Source organism: Athene noctua, chromosome 1 (genome assembly GCF_965140245.1).
Source record: "Athene noctua chromosome 1, bAthNoc1.hap1.1, whole genome shotgun sequence".
NCBI lineage: Eukaryota > Metazoa > Chordata > Aves > Strigiformes > Strigidae > Athene > Athene noctua.
In genome coordinates this window covers 154,600,444-154,626,384 of record NC_134037.1, presented here as the reverse complement: position 1 = coordinate 154,626,384, position 25,941 = coordinate 154,600,444, and the positions used below count along the sequence as shown (strand labels likewise).

The window sequence follows — 25,941 nt, the reverse complement described above, 5'->3', positions numbered from 1 at the left end:
AATGTTAAAAATGACCTTGAGCAGAAGAACTCAGAGGTTGTTGGTGGCTTTGTACTGAATAAAATAAACTGGCACAGCAATGAGAAAAACCTGCATTAAGGTTCAGGGCCCTGATTCAGCAAAACATACTTAATCTCTAACATGGATACAGTCCTTATTCTTCTGCGAATGCCTGTGTAATTCCTGATCAGGACAGAAGTTAAATACTAGAAAAAAACCATATTCATGAGTGTATGTAATATGAAGTGTTCATAATGTCCTTAGATGGTTATCTGAGATGGCTGAAGCAGGAAATTAACCCCCCAGAATGAGTCTGTGCAAATATTCAGCCTCACTTTTTTGAGATGCACCTTGTGGAGAGGTGTCCCCAGGTTTAGAACTGCTTTTGGCAAAAAACCTGCAGAAGATTGTTGCTGTGCGTGTTTGAGAGTTGTTAGGAGACCTAAATTAAAAGTCTGTGTTTAGTAGCAAGATGCAGAAGATGGCTGGGTATTAATTGAGATCTCAGTAGAATAAAGTTATTTCATTTGTAACAGTATAAATGCTAATAATCTGTTAAAACTACACACACACACACATGCGCTACCCCCCACCCCCCGAGGGTATGGCAAGCATCACTATTTGATTGCTTTAATCTACTTTATTCAGTACTTTTTGCCTTTCACTGTTACCTTTAAGCACTAGTTATAATATTAATTTCTTATATGCTAGTATAACTAGTATATTGCATACTAGTGTAAGAACGCTAGCTATATTAATTATACTTGAAACTAATATGCTGATAATAAAGCTTCTCTACCTTTTGCTTCTGTAGATCTAGTTTCTGTGGCTTTAGTTAAGATGGGTAGAATTCATATAGACAATTAAGTAGATATAACTAACACTTCATAATAGTATTAATCTTAATTTTTCAGCCATGTTTTTCTTTTTCTTTATAACTATTCTAAGTTTTATCTGTGCTAACATTTTATCTCTTATTTCGGTACTTAGCTTGTATCTGGTGATACATTTAATGAAAGCATACTTGGTTTTACTGTATTGGTATTACTAATATATTAGTATATTAGCACGATAAAGAACAATTTCTCAAATTTTCCTTTTAGTCAAGTTGCATAAAATAAGTAGCCTCCCTTACCTAATTTGCACTTAAAAAAATAATTGTAATTGCTTTACACTATAGCTACCTCATAAACAGCATAACAGAAGATATAATAATGGGAATCATAATTTACAAGTCCCATCTCTTGAAAATTCTCATGTGCAGTGCTACACCAAGGGTGGCTTTGGGTGCTGCTGGGAAGTTAGGTCAGCAGCCTAGGATGATATGGTCTTGGGGCAATTTTTCTACTGTTCCTTGTTAATACTAGTACTGATGGGAGTATCTGCATTTGATCCCAAGAGAATGTTTTTGTCCATAGCATCTTTGCTTTAGCGGGTATGGTTTCATTTAATAATGGGGTCCAGGTGGGAGGGGATACATTATATTAAATTCCACCATCTTTATCCATATTTTTGGCTGCCTAGAGGTACAGTGCATACAAAATAACTGCCTTATGCTTGAAGAACATTAACTTATATAGTCAGAATCAGCAGTTAGAAAACGTCAGAATTAAGGTTGCACGGACAACCTGTACTTGGATGGGTTGTAAAAGGCCCGTCTCATCCATTACAGGGCTTGTGCATGTGTTTGTGCAAGCATGCCAGTGTAGGGAGCCAAGCGGATAGAGAACAACCTCACTCTTCTGCATTTGCCAGCCATGAGAAATTGTAGCTGCAAAGACCATTTTTATCAGATGGTTCGCAATGAATGACTGTCCGACTTCTGGGTGCATGGGCGTTCGGGTTGCTGCTGTAGCTTTTCAGCGCTGGGTATGTGCTGAGTAACTGCACTTGCTGCTTCTGTCTGATGTTGTTAGTACAGCCTGATTTGGAAAGTTTTCACTGGACTGTTGTGGCCCTGGAAGCTGTTAATTTGTATTTTTGGGTTTTGGCTTCTACTTTTGGCAGGGCGAGACAATGTGTCCCATACTTGGCAGCAACTACTACCTGGCTTGAAAGCTTTCCTTGTGTGTTTAAAACACCCTGCTCAGCTGGAACATTGCAGCACGAGGTCTTTGTTTTTGTTTTGGGGGTTTTCACACCACTTTCTGTTTGGGAAAACCCATAATATATTTTTGTCATCTTACATATTGGAGAAACTTAAGAAACTGCAGATGTTGTATGGTCAGCTGTGCATATGATGAAAATACTTATTATTTTCTGCTAGGCTAATGTGAACTACTTACTCTGGTCTCTCCTAATCCCTTTTCCTGGTAACTCTGGGCTAAATGGGATGGTTTTCTAGGAAGCATGGTGTAGAACCTAGTACTGCAATAATTGTGTAATAGGGTAAGTGACCATACTTTTTTTTTTTTTAAACAGAGTTGGCTGCCTGGATGGCACTCTGTCATTCAAAGGCCACAAAAAGGACACGCTTGTGCAGAAAGCTCAGTGAACCCACATGCGTAGATCTGCTGTCTCCCGCTCTGCTACAGCTGTAGAGCAGAGGCCTGCCGGGGCTGTAGGGCAGAGTGAGCTTTGGGGCACTGCTCTGAGCAATTGCAGGGGTCGTTCTGACATCCTGGTGCTGCGGGTATGCACTGGCCCTCTGTCCAAGTGTGACGTGCATCGGAAAGCTTGGTAGGTCTGTGGAAAAGCATCTGTGAGTTCCTTCTCTGCTGATACAGAAGGCACCATCGCAGATATTACTGAAAACTAATGCTTCAAATTGTGAAAGCCTTCTAACAAGGAGAGTATTTTGTGAGAAGAGCCATGGTTCTTGGGAGTGAGGGAGTGAATCTGGTTTAGTGGTAGGTGGAGGGTAGTGTCATAGCAATTGTGACAACTGCCAAAGCCGTGTCCTCCTTCAGTAAACTTAAATGTGTTTTTGTTCCTGGCTAATAGACTATAGTACTTAAAAAATGACTGTACAAAACCAGACTAAACGAAGCCCTCCGAGCTTGCCCAGTGAAGAATCACAACACCCTCTGCTGGTATGAGTGGCTCCTTCTTCCTCTTCTCAAAGACTTGCCTGGCTGATATCCTAGAAATACTAAAAGACAGTTCTGAAGTGCGATGCTGGCTCCTCTCGATTAAGCTGAAGTTATTTTAGCTCGTTTGTTTGTTTGTTTGTTTTCTGTAGAAATTTGATAAGTTTAATCTGACCAATAACACTGGCATTAAAACGGGTGAGGAGAAGGTGGTGATGGTTTTCATCTGCTTTCAGATGTGGGAATCCATGTTACTTTCTAACTAAGCATACAGAAAGCTACTCCTAGTTGTCGAACTCCTAGTGAAGTTGGAGGTTCTTCATGCAAGTGTTTCTGGAGAAAGCATCTGTCCCTTTGATGTGCTGATAGTCGCATTTGAATAATGCGGCTAAATCCATTGGTAAATATGAGGTTTCATAGAGTAACCATGTGTTCCTAGGGCCTTTCCTAGAGGTGATCTCTGTGCACTTGCTCAAGTTTTTAGAAAGCCTCTGTGTCACTTGTCAGATGATGAGCAGTCAAAGCAGGCAGGCTGGGCAATTAATTTATTTATTTCTGTTTCCCCAGTGCAGACAGTCATGCCCTCAAACTCTTGGTAGGCCTGTCACATAGTAATCTCCTCTCCTCTGCTTCCTCCTTGGCTCAGGATGACTGAGGAGGAAATCACAGTTTGAGATGAGGCGTGGACACTTTTTGATTTCTTCTCATAAAACATGCCTGGTGCCCGCCAGAAGCAGCCTCTCTGCACGTTTCCGACCCTCCTCCTCGTACCAGCCTTGCCTTAACACACAGCGTACCGTGGTAGGTGCTGCCACTTGCACTCGGAAAGACAATCTTCACCCACAATATTTTTGGGGGGCTGGGACGGTGCGGTGCCGAGCACACGGACACCCCCCTCCCCCCCCCATATCCCCGCCTCGGGCGCTCCCGCCGGCAGGGCGCGGTGGCGCGGCGCAGAACAACGCCCCTGGGGGGAACGGCGCTTGTCGTTTGAGGGTGTGTGGGGGGGTGGCTGTTCGTGTGGGGAGCCGCCTGAACGCTCCGTGTTAGTACCAGTAAGGGGCTGCTTACATAAGGCCGTTACGAAAGCGTGCTGCGGGGGAGCCGCGCTCCTCCCCGCGGCCTGCGGGAGCGGCCCCGCGGCGCCGGAGGGGTTAAGAGGAGACAACAGCCTGTCAAAGACCTTGTTTTTAATTTTGCCTCTCTGGCTGGCACAGATCCGGCTAAGAGCAGCCCAGATTAGTTCGGAAAACCTTTGAAGAGATTTAAGATGTCCTTCAGCCAGTTTGAAGGTTTTTGTCTTGCAAATCCAGTACAAGGGCGCCCGCAGGCATCGCGACCCTCGCTGTGCTGCTGGGGCGGCTCAAGGTCGCGCTAACCCGCCCCGTGACATTCAGCAGCGCGCACACACACACAGAAATTATGCGGTGAAACTGCTTCAGCATTCAGCCAACCAACAACTTCCTCAGTTCCTCACTAAAGGAAGAAGTGTGTATTTTTTTTCTTTTACTCGTGTGTTGTGTTGAGTGGTGGTTTTTTTGGGGTTTTTTTGGTTTTTTTTTTTTTTTTTTCCCCTGGCTTCGTAGATTTTTGCTGCAGGAAATAATCCAGGATTTCTGGTGTGTGTGATGACAAGGTCATTTCTTAATTAGAACACATGTAAAGAACAAAGCTAAATGGCTTCAAAACAGCTTTGTAGTTGATGGAGAGGATTTAAATTATTTAAAGAGATAGTCACCCAAGTATGATGGAAACTGAATTCTAAACACATTAACTCTTTCAGTACTCTACGGTGTCCATATGCTACTCAAAAGGAAATGTCAAACTTGATGAGCGTTATTGCAACTGCTGTTAAATGAACATTTTTACATCTATTTATAGTTGGTGTTGTATTATGTTTTATCGGAGTTCTGAAAGCAGGTTTTTTTTTTCTTAAACAATGAAATTCCATGCTGGATAGAGATCCAGAGATAGCTATAGGAAATTGCTTCTTGGAGATCAGTGACTTCATTCACCAAAATACAAAATGTGATAGAAATTTATTGGCATAAATATATGCGTGTTTGTGTGAGTACATGTATGAATTGTGCAAGTATACAGTATTATTTCAGAACTGCTGCTGGGAGAAATCTGGACTACTGTCCTCAGTACTCAACATGGTTGTAAGGCATAAGAATATAAAGGGGGTGGATTTGAGATTAGGGCGTGGGGAATGAGAGAATTGAAGAAATAAATGGCAACTTTGCATAGTTTGAAATTACTGTGAGCAGCCTGGAAAGGCTGACTATAGGAGGCATCTTGGAATTAGTATTTTGCTCCTCAGATTTTTGTTTCTTTTGACTCAAAACACCTAAATATAAAGGCATTGGTACAGCTGTCTTTAACCATGGCTTGGGGTGGTTGTATGTTAATTCTCCATCCTTTTGATCTTCTCCTTCCCCCGTTTTGTTTGTTTGTTTTCTAGACTTCGTGTTCTGTAAATGCCTGGGGGCCAGTAAGATGACCACCCTTCTGTGGTTGTCTCCTGAGCGTACAGCCCGAGGCGCCTGTGGGCAGTCTTTTGGTACCAGCACACAGTAACTTTCCAGGTTGGCTGCTTAAGAAAATAGTGAGGGCAAAAAAATATTTGGAAGTTGTTCACCAAGGGGAAAAAAGGCAAAAAAGAGCATTGAATAGAAACTTTGCTGGCAAATTTAGGGCTCTGTGTATGCTCAGAGATGCTGCTGTATGATGCATCAAACAACTGAAATGTAAAGAAATAAGTCTTCCCCCTGTAGTCAGAAGTCTTAACACATAACTGAGATTTAAGTGTTTCAAGTGTAAATGACATAAAATTTGCTGAGAGTTTATCACTTTTTGTTGTTTTGGTTCTTGTTTTATTTGTTTTTTTCTGGAGTAAATCTTGCTCAGCTGGAACATGAGGCACAGCAAATGTCAAATGTCGGGCTGAAATGGAATATGCTTTCTAGAGAGAGGTGGTGCTGGCTCTGAGGACCTCCTTGTGAGAAAGGAGGAAACTGTGCTTGCCAGGATAAAGAGGGAAGATTGGGCAGTACAACTTCTTTCCTCTTTGGGTTGCTTTTTTCGCTTTACCTGCTCTATCTGGCTTGGACAAGGCTTGTGAGAAGAAAACGATGGAGGAAAACAGGCTCCACGCAAGAAAGATGGATAGGATGAAACTGATCTGCTCCGTGAAATCTGTACATTCCTGCCCTTGCCTGGGGTGTGCCGTGCCCTTAATATTATGGGAGACCTAAGCTCACCTGCTAGTAATTTCTAATTTACTGTCCTAATTCATCGATTTGTTATCACTAATTGTACTTCATTTACTTCTGTGTAGTTTCCAGTACCTAAAGGGTTGAAAGGTTGCTGTAATTGGCACCCGCAGCTGCTCTTTCTTTTGACAGGGGATAATTTTGCAGCCTATGCTTTGTGTGACAGCTGCCTAATTGGGCATTCTCCCCTTGTAGCAAGCCTGCCTCCTCCAGCCTCCCTGCTGACAAATGGTGGTGGATTATAGATGAGGACACGCTGACCCGTTCGACCTTGCTGAGACAGCGGGGAGGGGCCTCCTGCTACTTGAGGGAAGCTTTGGGTCATTTAAAGGACAAGGTCATGAGCCAGGTGGGGAAATGACATGATATCACATGACAATAGCCCGATGACACGGTCAGTATGTCAAGGACAAACTCATCAGTATTGATTAATGCTGCTTTTTTCTGGTGTCTCTGGAAAGCCACTGATGTTTCAAAAATATTTTGCTAATTTATTCTAGGTGAAGTGCCAAACGTTATTTTCGGGGTTATTTTGGGGAGTATTTGTACAGTGTTTTCTTCTCCATACATATCACAGGCAAAAGCAGTGTTATTAAAACCCCAACGATTGTAATTTAGAGTTTTTGTCTCGATGTTTTTGGTAAAATGTACATATGCATGTACTGTAAGGAAAATGCCAGGAAGGATGCATGATGGGGCAGAACTTAAGGGGGGGGGGGGAAATACATGCTTTTGAATTTCAGCGTTTCACTTTTCACTCCTACTTGAAATGCACGTGTATGAACCTTTGTGACAACACATGTCTCCACATATGTAGATCTGACCAGAACATGGGAGAAATGTGTGAATAAAAAGAACCAAAGAGAAAAGTTAAATATAATTGAACGTTTAAAGAAAAAGTCTTATTTTAGCTCAAGGGCAATATAGTTCAGATAATGTTGTGCCTCTTTTAAGAACTAATACAGTATCCAGATATGCCAGGCAATAAAAACCTGCTAAGTGAGTTTTTGAAAATGTTGCAAATACAAGTGACAATATTTTGAGAGCATCTTCATGTTGCATTTCTATGCTAATAAACTTCAAGGTAAATGAACAGCTTGTTTGACATTTGCTATGTTAGACAATAATAAAATGCTTTCTTCTGGAGTAATTAGACTTGATAGATTGATTATGTTAAGAGGTAAAGATAAATACAATCAAAAAGAAAAGTCTCTCGAAGGGAGTTAGTGCCTGTTTTTGAACTTTAACTCTATCATTCTGTTTTAGCTGATGCTTAATGGTGCATCCTGCACACATGCTGTGTGCACATGCATGCACACGCGCACACACAGACATGCACGGCATGCACTGAGTTTCTGAAACAGCCTGTGAAACTGGGAGAGGGGTGTTCACCTCAGAGCACAGTTCCCATTTCTGTAGAATCTGATTTGTTGTTGGAAGCTGTTGTGTCTGAACCTCGTCAGTTCACTAGGATGTAATTTTACTCCCCCGAGGTAAAAAGCCGTCAGTGGTAAAGTGTGATAAATTAGTTCGCTCAAGTAGATGTGCGCGCGCGTGTGTGTGTGTGTTTAATTCTGACCTTGCTGTGCATGTGTTTAGCTGCTCTCAGTGCCCGAGTCAAGCCTGGTGGAGGTTTAATCCCATGCCCTTGTACACGTATACTTGATTAGTAGTTGTGGTTATCTCAGCAGACGACATTCTGCCATCCTCCTTGTATTGGTCGGGACCCGGGCATTGGGGAGTCAAGTCGAAGGAGAAAGAAAAGAGATTTTGCATTAGTATTCTATGAAAGCCTTACTGTCTGCAGAACAAATTGATTGCTACAGTGTACCTGTGCTTGGCACCACTGCTGTGAAAGAAAGGTATGGTTGTAATCTGTTTTATTGTATTACATATTGTGACACTCCAGGAATGTTTAACATTCGGCTCTTCTATGGCACATGCTAGAAGTCTAAGTAAAGAAAAATATGTGAATGAATGAAAAGAGTGCGAGGCTGTCGTATCTGCAGCTTTGTTTACTACAACGGACTAAGTAGCCCCTGCTAATGAGACAAATTTATTGTATGTGCCAATGGCAACGTAAGGAGATGGATAACTGAATTCTCTGTATTATATTCAGTTACTGACAACTGTGTCAGTAGTCGCTATGTACCTACACAGATAAAATGCTAATTAACATTTTAAGGGGGTTTTGGTTTAGCTTTTAGCAAGATGATAAATGTGAAATATACTTGAACATGGATGTGTTTGTCTCTTTAAAAGAAAATGTGGGTTTTTTTCCTAGTTTTTAATCTGCTGCACTGGCCCTACATGTGAGGGCGGGTATGTGAGGGGAGGTATGAAAATACAAAAATCTTAGATGCTGGTATGATAAACAGAACAAGAACAAAGCTGAGGAAAAGTCTTGGAGGATTTGAACCTTCATGTCTCCCCTCCCTCCCACCCCACCCCAATATGTAACTATGCACCCATATTCTAATGAGAAAGCTAGTGCTCTTCATTTCCTTAACTCAGTTGCTGACTTTACACAGTTGATTCTCTGGTTTTATAGATAACTCAGCTGATGTCAGTTGCGTGTTTGGGAAGTATGAAGAACTCCATTAATAAAAATCAGTCTGTTTCACAGAGAGCTGTGCTTAGTGATTCGTTCTTGGCATCACTGAAGTTGCGTTGGTGATTATTTGGATGTTTGCTTGTGGTCACTCCAAAACATCTGAAGTATCTGCTCTTGTCATGCAGACATTCCTGACTAATTAAGTTTAGGACAGGTGGCAGACTCCTCCTGGGCATTTAAATCTGCATGTAAACCTAATCTAATAATTTGATGAGAAAATGAAAATCCATCTTTCCTGGTGTGTTATCACCATGCACAAGCCACAGAGGTATTTGCGAAATCCTCTCTCTACTCTTTGTCCTGGCAAGTTACAAGTAAATGAGTTGCTTTAAGGAAATGAGGGACTTGGAAAACGCTTTATGCTGAGGCAGGCATGCACTGTAATAGTTACTTCTGTCATATGGTCTTGCCGATTTAAGATTAACACTTTATAGATGTGCAATATATTTATATGAGTGTATGCTTGAGCTTACATTTTACACCTTGCAAAGAGTGTGAATACACCCTTGTGCATGCAAGTCGTTAATCTTTGAGATCCTTTGACAGCTGAGAAAATTTTGAAGAACCCTGGATAGGGAGGCTCTGTGATGTGATTGTACTCAGATAATGATGACTTTAATTATAACTAATTAGTTAAAATTTATTATTCAAAGCAAATATTTTGTGAGTTATTCTTCCCCCTGGATTTGTTTTGAAATATAAAAACATCTTGTAACGTTAACAAAAGTCAGGAAAAACAGTTGCACGTTTTACACGGCAGAATGAAAGATCAAGGGACTTGACTATATCTGAGATGATTTTGAAAGTTAATTGCAGTAATACTGCAGATATAGTTAAATCTTATCTTAAATTATGTATTGACTTTTTGTAGATTTTAACCAGTTAGTGGTAGGCGGTCGAGTTCTGAAGAAGGTGTTAGATAAATACAGGGCAATACTGCATTTCAATGTAATTAACTTTTGTTCATAAATAATTCAACCTATGACTTTAAATAAATGATTAGAGGAAAAGAAAATGACATGTGATTAAATCCAAGTCCTTGAAAACATTTTAACAGTCAAGATTGCTGTGACTGCTTTGAGACTTCTTATGATTCCTGTTTTGAGTAGAGTCAGTTCTGGGAGTTGTGGGGGTTTTGTTTTGGTTTGGTTTTTGGTTTTGTTGTTATTCAGTTGTAGGTTTTTTTTTTTTCCAATCGTTAGTGTATCAATAGAAATGTGATGTAGAGTCTTTAGATTACGATTAAAAGAGAGGACTGATGGGTGTATGGTTTTGATATCTAAGTTTTCCTAATGCCATGGAATATATTAGTTTGGGTAGTGTGATTTTTCTGGTTTTCTTTCTTTTTTTTTTTTTTTTTTAAATGGAAAGTAGAAGAATGTTTGCAGAATTAAACTCTTACTGCCATCTTTACTGAAGGAGCATGCCTGATAACACTAAACTCTTGATGAAAATCTTGGAATACAACTGTGCCTGGAGTGGACTACTGTATTTGGGGATGAGGGGGAACCAAACAGAGCCCCCTAAAACCAACCAAATAAAATCAATCTGATTTTAAAAAAACATTCTTACATTGGAGGCATGTGGTTGATTCCAGCATTGGCTAACTGTGTAACACTGTCTTTCCTCTGGAAATACTTTTAAGTTTTAAGTAAGAGTTTGTACTTGAATGCATCATCAGTTTGGGCAGATTTTAGATGCAAATTCCAGTTTTGGTATGTTTTTGAAAGGTAGCTATGCCCTGCTTGAGATTGTGAAATGCCTGTTCCTCACCTCCACCCCCTTTCCTTCTGTTGCCATGCTTTACCATAGTAAAGAAAAGAGGAAGTTGGGGTGTTGCATAACTTCTGTAAGTAAATAATTTTTTTTTCTTCCATGTGTGTGCAGTTATTGCAGGCAGCCTTAACTCAACCAGTGCTGTAGCTACCGAATTCTTGCTAATGCTAAAGGCAGTTGTGTAATTAACGGCCTTGTGTACTGAACTGAAACTGCTGCGAAACCTCTGGAGGGAATTTTGTCTGTTGTGTCATTTAACTTTCCCTGAAAATTAAAAGTGTTGCTGTTACTCTGGTGGGGTAATGGGGCAAGATTTTACAAGGCCTGATGAAATAAGCTCTGGCATCTTTTTTCTGACCACCAGACAAAGCATCTGCAGCAGAAGAATTGGACTGAATGACTCGTTAATGAAAACATGCTCAGTCTTACTTGAGGGGGCAAGTGTGGTAAGATAAGAAAGTAGAAAGCTGTGCTGAAAAGTTTTTGTGTGTTTTTAAGATGTTCTTGTAAAATCATAGAAAGAACTGGGACCTGCTTTGGGTACTAGCACGATTGCCTATTGAAAGAATGAAAAATGATCTAGAGTACACAACATTATTAATATTCTTTGTCTAATCTATTCTCCTGATGCCATTTGAAAAACCTGGGGCTTTTAAAAAGTTTCAAACACCTTTTTTTTTTTTTTTTTTCTTTGTTTGGTGTTTGCTTCTGCTATATCAACCGAAGGTGGGACTGACTTAGCAGTTAGGAGGTTTTGGATACTTCCCTTACTCCCAGACTTACCTGTTTTGTAAAGCCGATGGCAGTCACTTGATCTGTTTTCTCTCGCTCTGGCACAGAGTATGTGTGGCAGGTATCTGCAAGTTATTTAGTGAGTTTGGTCAATTTGGAAGCTTCCAGTTTCTGAAGCTGTAATTTGAGTTTGTGAGAACTCATCAGGAAAAATGTTAATATTCTTCTTGTGGTTTTTGGCTTTGTTTAAATGGGAGGCAAACTCATTTCTGCAGGCTTAGTTCTAGTTACTGGTGCAACTTTCAGAGGATGCTCAGTCAGGCTTGCTGTAGTTCAGGGTTCCAGAGCTGGGGAACCACTGAGCAGTTAAAAAGCTGCCTCTCTGGATTCACTTGCTACTGCACTTTCAGTCACCTTTCCTTCATAGCTCTGCTTCTAGTATGGACTGCTAGAGTTCTGTTTATATATTGCTGTATCTATGGATGAACGCACATCCTGTTTTCTAGTTTATCTGAGCAATTCATTGCTGTGAATGTATTGCAGCTGAATTAGACTGGTAAAAAAGCAGGTTCTGACAGCTTTCTAAAGCAAGGAAATAGATTGACCTGTTTGGGAATGAAATGCTTAGATATGTGTGTACGCGTTTATAAATACTTCTCTATGAAAGATCCTTGCTTCAGGAGAAAAAGGTCTTTATTGTTTTATGTTAGGAAAGGACTGAAAGTGGTCAGTGGATTGGAAGAGCCACTGCTGCAGATTTCATTCTGCTGCTGCTGTGCAGTGGTCCTTCCAGCTTCAATCAACTAAACAGTACTTGCCCAGCTCACAAGGACTGTTTTGAGGATGGCAGATCTCTGAGAAACAGGAAAAGTTGGTGGAATTATGTTTTTGATCTTAATGCTATCATTCATCTCTTCAGTTCTGCACTGACAGAGTTGTTTTCTTGGAGAGAACATTATTTCAGCAGGTATAGTGGAAAACCAGTGCTGATGATATTTAACTGACATATATCTTCCCCTAAGGGTGATGGCAGTGCTGGTAATTTTTTCTTATTTTGGAAGATGAAGTCATTTACTGTGGTTTGCAAGTCCTATTCCTTTAGTAAGTTCCGTTGTTTCCTCAAGTTTGTACTCAGTTGTTGTTTTGTTTCACCAGCAGGAAAAAAACCCCAAAACAAACAACAAAGCCGTCCACAAACTGTTGAGACAGAATATCTTGTAATTAAAGATTACAAATGGAGATGTAGAAAAATCTTCCTTCCTTTGCTATGGATATGGACTTGATGTGACTGTGGGCTCTGTGCTTGCTGTTCCTCACGTGTAAAGTGGTAGTATTCCAAAGGACTGCTGTGATATGTTCATTGATGTTTGTGAAGTGTTCTGTTTTGTTCAAAGATAGACTAACTTTTTTTCTTGAAATTTTGGCAGTGCCCAGTAGCTTCCAATGTGGTTTAGCCCTTCATAGTGCACATAATGAGAGCTCCTGGTAAACAACAGAGGAGTGAAATTCTATGATCAGTCTGTAAGAGCAACAGCCATCTAACATCAGATATTTAGATGTCCAATTGAAACAGGTCTACAGTAACTGAAATGCCTCTTACTTGTAATTTATTTGTGGGTGGGGTTTTTTATGACCTCACTTTATGTGTAAGTAATATGTAATTGAATTCTGTAGTTCACGCAAGTGCAAAATAGTTTGAGATTTTCTTTTCCAGATTCATGTAGTGGATGGATAGTCCCATGAAAATCCCTTTTGTAGTTAGGAATGTTGACTACTGACTGCAGCTTAGTGGTAGGAGTACATCAAGGTCTGTGATTTTTTTATTTTTTTGTTTTGTTTTTTAAATAATGGAGTTTTTAAATGGTGGTGGGATGTTGGATCGAAGGAAAACAGGGTGCTTGGTCAACTTCAGACACTTTCCTCTTCTCAGCTTTTCTGCCTGTGACTATCATTTTAACAAAGAAAATAATTTCATGGAAGGGTAGTTCAGATGCATGTTTTGTGTAATTTGCAAGTGTGGGCTCTTGCACATAGTTACAGCTGACAGAGTACAGTCAATGGAGGAAAAAGTCTCTTATCAACAGTTCCCTGCTTCTAAGAGCATTTCTTCTGTTCTCCACGATTTATGAGGTCATGATGTCAGAGGTTTTTGTGGCATTCAGCTAGTCATGATAGAGCGCAAACCAATTTCAAATCAAAAAATGGCTGGATGAGCTTTACTGTGCAAAAATTAAATTTGTAATCAGGTTTGCCAATCAAACAAAGAGGACTATTAAACAAGAGAGGTTTCAGTGGCAGTACCTAAAGCAGCAAAGATTCTTGCTTACATATCCCTATCACAAATAGTTTGGGTTTTTTGGATGTGTATTAGGAAAACTGTCATAAATACTATTACCGTTCTTATGATCAATACCTGTGAGGAACGTGGATCATGTTGTTTCTTAGAAAATATCCATTTGCTTTAAATAAGGTAATTAAATGTGAATACAAGAATTCATGAAAAACTTGAGAAAGGTGCTTTCAGTAATATGTTCAGATGTATTAGCAAAAAGGAAGCTGTTATTCCATGTTCTTTAGAGGCATTCATGTCTTAGCAGGCAGCCAACAAAAATAATTTATATTCAGTGCACACCTTGCTTCTCATACATAGAAGGGATTTACAAGAATAGTTTAGTCTATTAACTTTCATTTTGGAATCTTAAACACACACACACACACCCCCAATATCAGCAGAGCTTTCGGTCTCAGTGGTGATGGATAGGGAGTAACTTTCTAATTTTTCTCCTTCCCTCCCTCCAGCCCCTTTCTGAACAACAGATTATTAGAGTCAAGGTGTTTTCCATCTTCCAGTCCTCACTCTTGTCCCATTGGTCAAGATCACAGTAAAATAATACGCATTGTAACATGTTGTTTATGGCAGTTCAGTGGAAAGACTTCCTACAATGGTGGAGAAACACAGCTGATGTTTTAGAAACCACACTCTAGAATTTCACCTCTGGCTTGATACTTTAACAAAGCAGGTTGCTTGTATACTTTTACAGTGTGCAGTATCCTACATGATCTTGTTTCTGCTCTTCATTTTCTTACTCGTCAGGACTTCACTCTTGTGAGACAGTCCCAGGCAGCTTAGACAGCCCCACTGTCTTCACCTGCCATTGATGCTTTTCTTTCTAGAACCTAATTTTACCTCTACAGCCCTTCCTTTGTGCTTAGTTATTCCTGTATCTTATTTTAGTTTGTAAGCACTTTGGGGTTGTAGTCTGAATTTATGGGAATATAGAATGTTTTACAATAGAACTGATGCCATGCAGTGTTTCCCAGCGAATGTCAAGCACAGACAGACTTGCTCTCATAAATGTGACAGTTTATAAAGAAGGCAAGTGGAATTTGCATCTCAGTAGGTTATTCTTGGTAAGCCAAACTGTGCACCTTCAGAAGTGCTACAAGCAAGCTCTGGGTTACATTATTTAGTGGAAAGATACCAAGGGGACTTTGGAAGGAGGGATTCAGTCTTACTTGCAATAAAACTGAAATGAGAGGTAGATCCAGTAAATCAAATCCCTCTGATTTGAGGAGTAGTAGGAGAAATTATGTTCAAAAAAGTGGAGAACTTGAATAATTAAGTCTGCTCTTTGGGCTCAGAAGGTTATTTCATTAAGGCAGCTGAGACACAAAAAGCTTCCTTTGTTTCATTGAAAGAGGTCGGGGTTTATGTTTAACTAGTCCCTGGGACAGGTACTTTCTCTCCCTTCAACTTCCTCCTCAAAAGTTTCCATGTTCATGTCATCTTTGGCATTATTTGCTGTCATGATTAAAAAGAAAAATATAAATCTTGTGACTCAAAATAAGTTTTCCTAGGAGTGATATTTCCTTTCCTTCTCTGGTCTTTTTTCTGTTGTACGCTCTGAAGTGAAACGGATTGTGGTGGGGTGGGATATTGTCATTGTATCAGCCAGGGAAGGGAAAGAGCTTTCACTAGATTTTTAATAGCAGCAGCTCAAGAGAAGGGGAGCCCTTTGATGCTATATTTTAGCCCTTCTACATTACATTTTAGCCCTTCTGTACCCTCTTCTCCATATCATTAATCTTTGTGTTCTGTTGATCTTTACTTCTCCTCCAATCATATGTAGTAAAAGAAAGGTACCAGGTGAAAACTGTATTGTTGTACTGCAAAAACAATAAATGCATTTTTTTTCTTATGTAAGAGGAAAGGAAAACACTTATTTTGGAGGTCAGTGTTGCTCTAGGGTTTCATTTAACTGTTGTCCAGCAGAAGACATATTATACATCTACTCAGCATCTCACAGGTGCAGATATATTTGTTTTAAACTTCATATAGGCCATGATGAGGGAAAGGGAACAAACAGTACTGTGTAAATCTGTGAGGAAAGGCAAGCAACATACATCACTTGTGTTTTGGCTTGTGGTTTTGCAGGAGGTATTTTGGTGGATTTGGATTAATTTTTGCTGTGGTGATTTACTGTTGGAGGAGAGGAAGAAATAACCTCCAGAGTGTAGATGATCTTCGCCTTGGGAGCAGTGCAGAAGCATAATGGAATTTCCTGTGTGAGAGGTGCCTGAGTATTACAGTAAAAACGAGTGTTTGTGGAAACAAAAGGGTAAGGAAGAAGGACACAGTAAGTGGTTAGGCTATGTGGGTAGAAATGAAAGAGTTATTAATGTCTGTAAGAGCTAGGATGAGAAATTTTAAACTTAATCTAGAGCAAGAGAAAAACAATTGAATACTTGAAGTAAAGGGTTATATGGTCAGAGTGTCTTGAGGGGAAGGATTGTAATAACAGCTGTGTTTTGTGTATGCGGAAGGGTCCTTGGATGTCAGTAATGTTACAGAAGTACGGATTGTAGATGTAGGGAGCTGAGAAAAGACTTAATTGCAAGTAACGTAAGGATAGTAGTGGCAGAAGACAAGGTTTTAGAAAAACAGAATGCAATATCAGGAAGTGTATTGTGTGGTGTTGGCTTGTTGGTTTGTTGTTTTGGTTTTTTTTTTTTTTTTCAAGTCATCACGGGTAAATGGATAGCGGGAGTGTCAGAATAAAGATAATCCCCTGATGACAACTTTTTTTGACACAGTGGATAGCGTTAACCGGGCAAGGAGACCTATCCCCTCTCTCCTGACACGTCATCTTTACCAGCCTGCCCAGCTTGGTTTCATTGGTCAAGCTCTGATACTGTCACACTGACCACAAGTATAATCAACTTCAGGAGAAAACTCTATTTTAGTCTGTTGATACCTTGTTAAGACAGTCTCCCTTTCATGAGCGAGTACTGAATTAACAGAATGACTTTTCTGCTACAGTAGAAATAAAATTGTTTTCCACTATAAGTTTCTGCATCCTGATTATACTGTATTTATTTTTGGCAGGGTGGAGTGAAAAGCAGATTCAAAAAGGTCCAGCATTGACACTTGAAAGGTATGAGTTTCTGCCCCTGAACTTGGGAAGAAGTTTATTAATGTGTATTTTTTTTTCTTACCCCAGGCATGGAGTGGTAATTTTATCTAATTCACACTAGCTTAGGTCCTTAACTTTCTTAAATATGAGTTGGAGGGTGTTTATTTTTCACATCCCCAGATAGTCTTTGATCTCTTTCTACTAAGATTGCTAACTAGGGTGCCAAGCTAGCGATCTGCTAAAAGTTTCCTGGGAAAGTGGAGACATGATCACCTGCCCACCAGAACTTCTGGCCTTTTCTTAACAAATAGATTTTTAAATTGTATGCTTTTAGAGCATAAAGTCTCTTTGAGAAGAGTGGGGTTTGATTTTTGGTTTGGTTTTTTTTTTCCTCTGGTCTTCCTCTGCTGCCCTGTTTGGCTTGTAGCTTCTTGTCTAGTGTGATTCGCTTCTGCAGTAATTTGGTATTTCTGAGTCACCTTGTGCTTCAGTAAGATTCTGCAGGTATGTACGAGCCTGAACTTTTAATGTGAATGAAATCATATTAGTATAGTCTTAAGTAAAGTTTTTCTGGTATTGTTCACTGATGACATTTAGCAGCAGGGGTTTAACAAAACCCTTTATATTTATCTTTATGACACAATTCTTAAAAAGACTCTAAAAAAGAGAAGAAACAAACAAAACAGAATACAGGCAGGCAGTGAAACCTATCTTCAGGTCATTGACAATGCCTTACTATATATTGATTCAGAAAATGCTGGAGTTACTTATTGATGATATATTGAGCTGGGAAATTACTCTTCCAGATACATCAAGTAAAGACTGCTTTATATAACACAAAGGACATGGGTTGTGACCTGTCAGCCACGCTCAGATCTCTACCATAGCAGATTAAGCTGGAAATAATACCTAGCCTGATCAGATGAATCGATAGAGTTGTGATTATGGATGATCACTCTCATATGATGACTTTATACTATGCAATACATAGTTTAAGCAACTTTGGTGGAGTTTGATGTATCTGTTTGCTAGATTCATGACTTTTAAATCTTTTGTTTTATGATAGTTTCCCCCTCTTTCCTTACTTTATCAGTAGACATTAAGTGAATAGATTAAAACTGTAATTTCAAGATATTTCTGTGGGTCTTCCTCCCTGTGCCCCCCCCCCCTCCAAGCTGAGACAAGATTTACAGAGGGAAATTCACCACCTACTTCCCACTGCCTTTCATTGTTAACACCAGCCAATTTTGCTATATGATGAACTGGTATCAGACTTCCAGCATGTGGGAAACCAGATCACCTGCTATGGTTGGTGCGTGTTAAACAATTTGAGGAATGGGAAAGCTGGAATAACTGATCTTGCACATCTTGTTTGGAAATGAAAATCCTATGCTGTGTCCTGAATAATAGAAGAATATTCAAATTTTGAATGTGAATCAGTTTGCTTTTAATAGTCATGATGCTTAAATTGGTGATATATTACTGCTTTTCAGTATTGTAAATGTCTGTCTGTCACATGCCTAGTACTGCAACCTTAATCAGTGTTGCATCAGTTGGGTGCCTCTCTCATGCATGTGTGCATAATCTTGCCGTTATTTTGTAGTCCAATTAAAATCCATAGATCTATTTATGTTAGGAAGAATAAGTATCAAGAAAGTATGAAGTTAAAGGACTTACTATTAAACTGTCAGTATGATATTTTAACATTTTTAAAAACTTGATTTGACATTTCACACATCTAAATATAACTACAGACAACAATTTTATTTCTTTATTAAAAAAATAAATAAAATAGTATCTTTACAGAATTGGGCATTGGTAGCCATCCAATGCTTCAAGGTAATCCATTGTTGTGAACTACTTGACTACTAAATTGACCAGTACTCTCTTCTTTGTGCTAGCTGTCATACTCATTTATGTTAGCTAGTCATTTACTGCAGTTTGTCATTAACTCCTTTTAAAAGACAGCATGCTGGAAATGGTTTACATTAGGGGCTCTGTGCAGAAAGCTTTGGCTCTGACTGTTTGAGCTCTCCAAAGAGGAATGCAATAGAATGGGGTTTCAGACATTTTGTTTGTGGTGTCACGGTAAGAAATAGACCAAAACTACCACTGACCGTTGATAGCAGCCTGCCACATCGCCATTGCTTGAAAAGAGGGGGATTTGATCCAAAATTCAGAATGAGCATAAACCCTTTGCTTCTGTAGGTTATGTGTGTAAAGAGTGTGAACTTGCATTTAACAGGAAAAAAAAACCCAAACCAAAACAACAACTGCTGCTGACTTGTTTTATTAAAGGTTTGGTTATGATGATTAAGAAAGTTGTGGGGTTTTTTATAGTGTAAGTATGAGGGAAGACCTAAAATGATACTGAGTGAACAGTTATTTGCTGTAATATAGATCAATTAAAGTAAAAACTTTTACATGCTTTCAAATGTTCATGCGCTAGTAAACTTAAATAAGCTATATGACTCCAAATAGACTTGCTTTAGAGTTGGAAAAGTTGGGTAGCTACATTGCTAATAAACTAATGTGTTTCCTAGACTGTTTTTGATTGTGGAATGTCTTGTATACACATTTTCCTGTGTTTGGTTCTCAGAATAAGTTGCTGATTTGTTTGTGGATGCTGAATGCACTCCTGTTTTTTAAAAATCTTGAATCGTAATCACTGCCTGATTATTTTTTTAATATTTTTTCCTCTTCCTAACACTTCAGTGCAGTTAGAAGCTTAATCAGCCTTTCACAAAGTAGGAAGAATAGAAATTCGCCTTGGAAGAAAAACCAAACCCAACCTCCCCTTTTCTCCCATTTTGCTGAAAGCATTTAGAAAAGGAGGGACTAAAGAAGAGCAGAACTGTATTTCCCAGAGGTCTAAAGCTTAATTCAATTTGATCTTAAACCAGTGACTGTTTTAAGAGCTGATGAATCACTATCAGGGCTAAAAACACCTATACCATTGTGCTGAGAAGCTCACATCCAAGGCTTCAGGAGTGATTTGTATCTGGCTCTAGTAGCTCAGGCAGTACTATAGCTTAAAAGGGTGACAATCTAATTCTTGTAAAGGATATTTTCAAAAAGGAGACTTTTAAAACTTGCGCTTTTTTTGTCTTTTTCATGTAAGGACTCTTCATTGGTAGCTGCGCCAACCCACTCACACAGGTAGAGTGCTGCCAACGTGGTACCTATACAGAAACTAAATGGAGGAAAAATCAGTAAACAAATATTGAGGCACAGCTGAAACAAGAGGCAGGAGGGTGTGTGATGGCATGAAGGTTTTACTGTCAATGTCTGAGATGCCCACATACAAGTGAGTTACGCAGGTCACCCCAAATGAGTTCCAATAAAAGCTTTATACCAACACGATCGGTCCTATTTATAGACATAGCTCTCAGTCTAAATATAAACTGCTCCCAGTCATGTCTAGACTAACATCAGAGCTGTGCTGGTGTTTGAAAGTGAGGGGTTCAGAAGTAAGAGTACAAGGCACACTATTCTTTAAATTACTACTTACTACAACGAGCATCTAAACTTTGTGGCAGCGGTACACCTTTGAATGTCATATGATGTTGTCACTCAAGACACCTTTCCTTCCTCTTGTTTAAGCATCAGAAGGTATGTCTGGTGGATGTGACCTGTCAGCTAAATATTCTCCAGCATGTGTTTAAAGCTTTGAGAATGTCTTGGTAGGTGGATGGATGGATGGATAGATCAGTAAATGACTTTCATTGCTAACTATTTTTCAGCAGCTGAGTTTTAATGAGTCTTTCAACTGTTGCTGCTGTGTTTAATCTGCTCGCTTACTCAGCTTTCAACATTAAAGAAGCTTTCTAGGAGGTAAATGTCCTGATTACAGAAGAGGTTAGTTTGATTGTGTTCTGCACGGGTCTGGTGTTAAGAGGTTTGGGGGGTTTTTTAATTGAGAAATACATGCTGTGCACACAGATAATTAGGATAGATGAGTGAGTGTTGTGCTTGAAGTGCACATCCAAATATACAATTGCTATATTAAGATAAGTAACTTGGACTGCATGAAGTTATAAACTGAGGTTCTGATTCTCTAGCAGTGGTCGTACTGTCATGTCCTATATTTGTGAGTGGTTTCACCTTTTGGATTTGTAATTTAGTATGTATTGGTACATAGCTGAACAGAGCAAGAAGGATGGCAAAAAGTCTTCCACTTCCTTTTCATTTAATGTAAAAGTTCTTCCTTAGTTTACTTGATATGCTGCCTAAGATCTCTTGGCAAAATAAGTACAGGGTAGCAGCTCTTAAAGGTAGGGAATAATTAAAACATGTAATGTAGCAATGTGAAGAAAATGTAGTGTAGTATTTCTGGTAAGTGTACTAAAAAAAATAATATCCAGGAGCTTTGATCAAATGCCAGATCTTACATCAGTCCTCTTTGTAATCTTTCTTGCTGATCTGTGACCTTGACCTTGTGTTTGTGTTTGTATGTCAAATCTATTTTAGGGATGGACAAACTAAGTTCAGTTTAATAGGATTTATACTCCGTCTTCTCAGGATGCTTCAGTAAAATATAAAAATTAAAATATTTGAATCAGTTATTTTATTTCCAGTCATCTTTTCAGATTTCAGAGGGCTTGAATACCTTGACAGTTGTTTAGTTTTGTTTAAATTCTGTTTAGGAGATGCTTCTTAAGAAGACATCTTTATCTTACTGATGAACTGTTCCAAATTCAGCACAGACGTTCTACCTGGAGGTGGCATTTCCTCTTGGAGAATCTCACCAGTGGCAATGCTTTCATTTGGCGTAAGTGCGGTTTGGCACAGAAAGGAGTTAGTCCCTCTCTTTGTCCTTCCTCATGCTGCTCTCATAGTCACATGTTCCCACACGGAGAACCGTGCAACAAACATTCGGCAGTATCTTGGGGTTTCTAGGTCCTTATACAACTTGCCTTGTAGGAGCTTTCTATAGGAGTGCTTGTGTCGATGCTGGGAAGGTAGCAGGCACAAGGAGCTGCAGATCTGTAGACCAAGACAAGGCTACGTGTTTTGGCAGCAGCTTCACACTAGATCAGACAAACTCTTGTGGAACCACGTTTTTGTATACATTTAAATGTTCAGATTCTCAACTAGTTTGTTTATTACTGGCATTGTTCTTCATGGCAACTGAGATGGCCCTTTTTCCTAGAGAGTGAGATGGCACTCACTAGCAGCCAGTTAGGTGCTGGTGCCACTTGCATTCAGCAGGGCTCTTGAGCACAGGCTTAATTTTAGACATATGCTAACATGGCAGTGAAGTTGGTCCATGTAACAGACACTTTGGGCATATGGCTTTATAAAGGCTTAGTGAGGTTGTTGGTTTGACAGGCACTATGAATGATGGTCCCACATTAGCTAATACTTAGGTACAGGTGTAGAGTAATAGATTTATTTTTTTAATAGGTCTTATATTTTGGGGATAATGTTGTCATCTGTAGAAAATCACAGTTTCTTTGGAAGTCAATTACACATCTGCATTCTGTTTTAAACATTTTTGAAATAAGTATTAGCACCTGTTTCAACTTTCTTGACATTACTGGAACAAGTGGTAACAATAAGTAGGTTGTTTTCTTGCTATTCTGCAATTGTTTCCTTCATGAAAGACAGATATAACGCATAGTAGTAATAGCTCTTTTCATGACTTTGTGATGGTATATTATCTTCTTAAAATGCTTGTAATTTTTATCAATATAAAATTTGAGAGATTACTTCAAAGCATATACCCTTGTATTGAGGGGTAGTTAAACACTTGCCCTTAGCAGCCATCTGCTGTTACTACCATGGCTTTGTGGCAGTGAATGCAGTTTTCAGGGGTTTTGAGCTAAGTCAGTATTTAATTATTCTGATTTGACTCATGGCTAAGGTTGAGTTGCCACCCAATTCCCAATGTTTGATGGTATTAGTAACTAACTGATCATCTCAGTATACATTTATAAGACTTAAAAGGCTTCTAGTATTTTACTTAGGGATTTATGTTATGAATGTTTTCAGATTAATTCTGGCACAGTGGTAAGATGAGGACTTTCAGTGACATTCTTTACAGAATGTGTTTAGCATCTTTTCTCCAGGTTTCACTGCAGTTGGTTCTTATGTTCTGTCTTTATTTCTGCTTCAGTTTATTTCTGCTTTGGAGAGAAAAAAAAGATTGTAATTGAACTAGTAGAGACCTTCTTGCTAATGCAGATTTTTCCTTTCCCACTTAACTGAAATTACAAGCCTTTTCTGTGTCTAGTCTTCAGAAACTTCATCTACAATAAGCTGAAATCTCTTATTACAATAGAAACTGTATTGCCCTTCCACTCACTTGCTTACCACCCCCCCCTTCAAAAAAAAAAAAAAAAAAAAAAAATCTGGGTGTTTAACATGGATTTATGGGGTTTTACATGTAATTGAATACTATGTGACTGTGATCCTATATTTCACCTCACTATGGAATTACTGTGTGTTTGTGTTCAGTTAGCTGAAACCTATTCCGTTAAAGTCTAGAAAGTGGCTGTCATTCGTAACTAACTTAGATGCTCGGTTCCTAGTGGAACACAACTCCTAGTGTCAATAAAAGCTGTGTGTTACTTCTTACAACTTTGTTGCAGTTTGGCCTCTGTGAAGCCAGTTCTTGGTTAAAATAACGTAAAGCAATTTATCATATGACAAATCACTTAAGATGTACAGTTATTCCAAGAAATACACAATTTTATTGTAGTCCTGTGGATAAATGCGCGTATCTTTAGATCTCTTTAACAAGGAGAAGGTCAGAGTTTTGTGGAAAAGCATTATCTGCATGCATTGATTGTAACTCAAAAGCATGACTGTCCAGAAGAGGACATCGATTTCTTCACTCTGTATTAATCAAGTTTCATTCTTGGGGAGTTGACATAGAGTTAAATGCATAATCAGTGATTTGTTTTTGTAGGTGTTGGAAGGAATGGGAATCTGGTTGTTTAATGGCTTATTTATAGGCAAGTGGTTATAGGCAAGAAGATTGGAAAGATGCATCCTCTGTTCATTCTGTTCTACCTACCAGCATATTATTTGCCCCTCCATCCTGAAAACAGATCAATCTTGGTATGTATTTTTGTGCCTGTTTGCTATTGGTCACTTGAATGTGAAGACTCGGTTAACTAGGATCCTTTCTGCTCACTGTACATCTGAGCTTTGATCAGCACACTACCCTAGGTTAGTTGAGATTGTGATACGTGATTCTTCTGGATTCCTGTCCTTTTTGGGGATGGGTTGTAATTATTCTGCCTTACCATTTAGTTTCTGCTACTGAAGACAAAAGGAGCAGAAAACAAAAGCTGTGACTCATGGGGCAGATTTAGATGTCAAATATTCCGTTCTTTCACAGGTGGCATTTGGAGGTTGAACATCTTCATACTACAAGCAAAGAGTTGGCAGAGAATGTGTTTCTAAGTTCATATCTGAGTGTTAGCAGATCCTGATCAAGAAATGAACTCAAAGATGCCCTTTACAGTACCCCTACAGAACTATGTAGAACTGTTCCTACAGCACTGTTTTAAGAACAAATATATGTGCATGGGTCTTTGCTAAGGAATTGCTTGAAATTTCTGTGAACTACTCAGTCATGGGGGTAAATCATATGAACAGATGGGGTTTTCCATGTTGTTGTTATGTGGGTAATTTATTTTTGAGGGTCAATTCTTGTTAAAGTACTAATTTAAGGTAGGCTGGCATTAGCTATTGTTTGAAGGGCCAAAAGCATGAAAAACAGCCACACGTGTGATTTGTCTATGAACTTAACAGAACTTCTTAGCAGGAGGTTTTGACGTGCAGGCCAGATTTGGATTAAGCTTTGTACAGTGCTTGAGTGTACTTGTAAACCTTGAGAGCTGCTGCTAAGGTTTTCACAAACTCAACTTTTACAGCACTTGTGTCTGTCTCGCATTTCTCCCTCCCCATATAGTTACTTCAGCTGTTGTGGGGGTTTGCTTGGTTTTGGGGTCTGGCTGCGTGAGGTTTTTCCTTTTTTTTTTTATTCCCCCCCCCCCCATTTACTGGTAGGTTTGTGAAGTAAGCTTCAAAAACAGGAGTTGCATGCGATTTAGGCTAAAATGTCTGCCTTCAGCCATGTGTAAGCTGTGCACTACTTTGTGGAAGAGGTGGCTGAGGTGTGGGTTGAGCGGCAGCATCGGGCAAGTCACAGCAGACAAGTGCTGTGTCGAAATACCCTGCCTCTCAGGGCGGGCTCACCTCCATGGGGTCCCTCACTGCTGGGCTAGGCTTACTTTGGCACCTGAGTGTCTTGGCTCCTTCCTGTTCGTGTCGGTCTGCAGTGCAGACATAACTTTTTCTCCCAGCACCGCTGCTCTCGGGTTGCTGTCATTCATGCTCGTCCTGTCTCCTTGTGGAGGAGAGCCGTGAGTCAGAGCTAGGTGTGTGTTTCTTTGCAACATGCTTCCTTGGGGTTGGGTAAAAGCTGCGATGTAGCCAGCACTGCTCAGACTTTTGGTCTTTCACATGAAAATGCTTTGCCAGGGACTTTGAGGCATTCTGATTTCTGCCTCTTTCCTTCCATGGGTGCAAATGTGTGCAGTCTGCCTTGCTGCCTCACCGAAATGCGCTTTGTATAAATATGAAAATCTCTGTGACATTTGCACACCTTCTTTAAGCAGACAGTGGAAATATTATATTCCCCATCGATATATATTACGTATAGTCCCAAAGCTTCTCTTTCCTGTGAGGTGGCATTGCATGGGCCGGGTGAGTCACAGATTCCCGGACTGTGGAGAATCCCATGTGAAACCCGAGGAGCGGAGGGACACTGAGATGAGGTTGTCTGAATCTCCCTTTCCACACCCCAGAGAGAATATGTAGGAACAATCTCCCCTTCCTAATGTGCCTCGGGAGCTGTGATTAACAGTGACAGTAATTAGCATTTACATTTTAGCAGTCTCTTAAAAGCCGAAGTAAATCTAGTCTCTACCTCCAGAACAGTTGGGAGTTTTTTTTTCTTCCCCACTCAGTTGTTGGTTTGCTAACATTTCAGTCCAGTGGTCTGTCAGAGCTTATTCTTGTAGGAAAAACTGTTTCTTGTGCTGCTGTGCTGTTGGTTCTGTCTTTGTCACTTTTAGGTGATTTAG

At 39.6% G+C, this 25,941-nt stretch overlaps 1 protein-coding gene across 7 annotated transcripts in view; it reads left to right on the top strand.

The window, feature by feature from the left end:
• The window catches only part of NRIP1 (nuclear receptor interacting protein 1), a 78,813-nt gene that overhangs the window by 37,682 nt on the left and 15,190 nt on the right, over positions 1–25,941 (top strand). For 2 of the 7 annotated variants that reach the window (XM_074901976.1, XM_074902012.1), the window contains one exon: positions 16,813–16,861. The exons of 1 other annotated variant lie outside the window; for it this stretch is intronic. The gene's annotated coding sequence lies outside the window, so the exon portion shown is untranslated. Of the gene's footprint in view, positions 1–7,987; positions 8,167–15,925; positions 16,046–16,812; positions 16,862–21,526; positions 21,612–25,941 lie in introns of those variants that run through there. 4 more of the 7 variants (XM_074901994.1, XM_074902003.1, XM_074901985.1 and 1 more) reach the window with 4 other exon arrangements.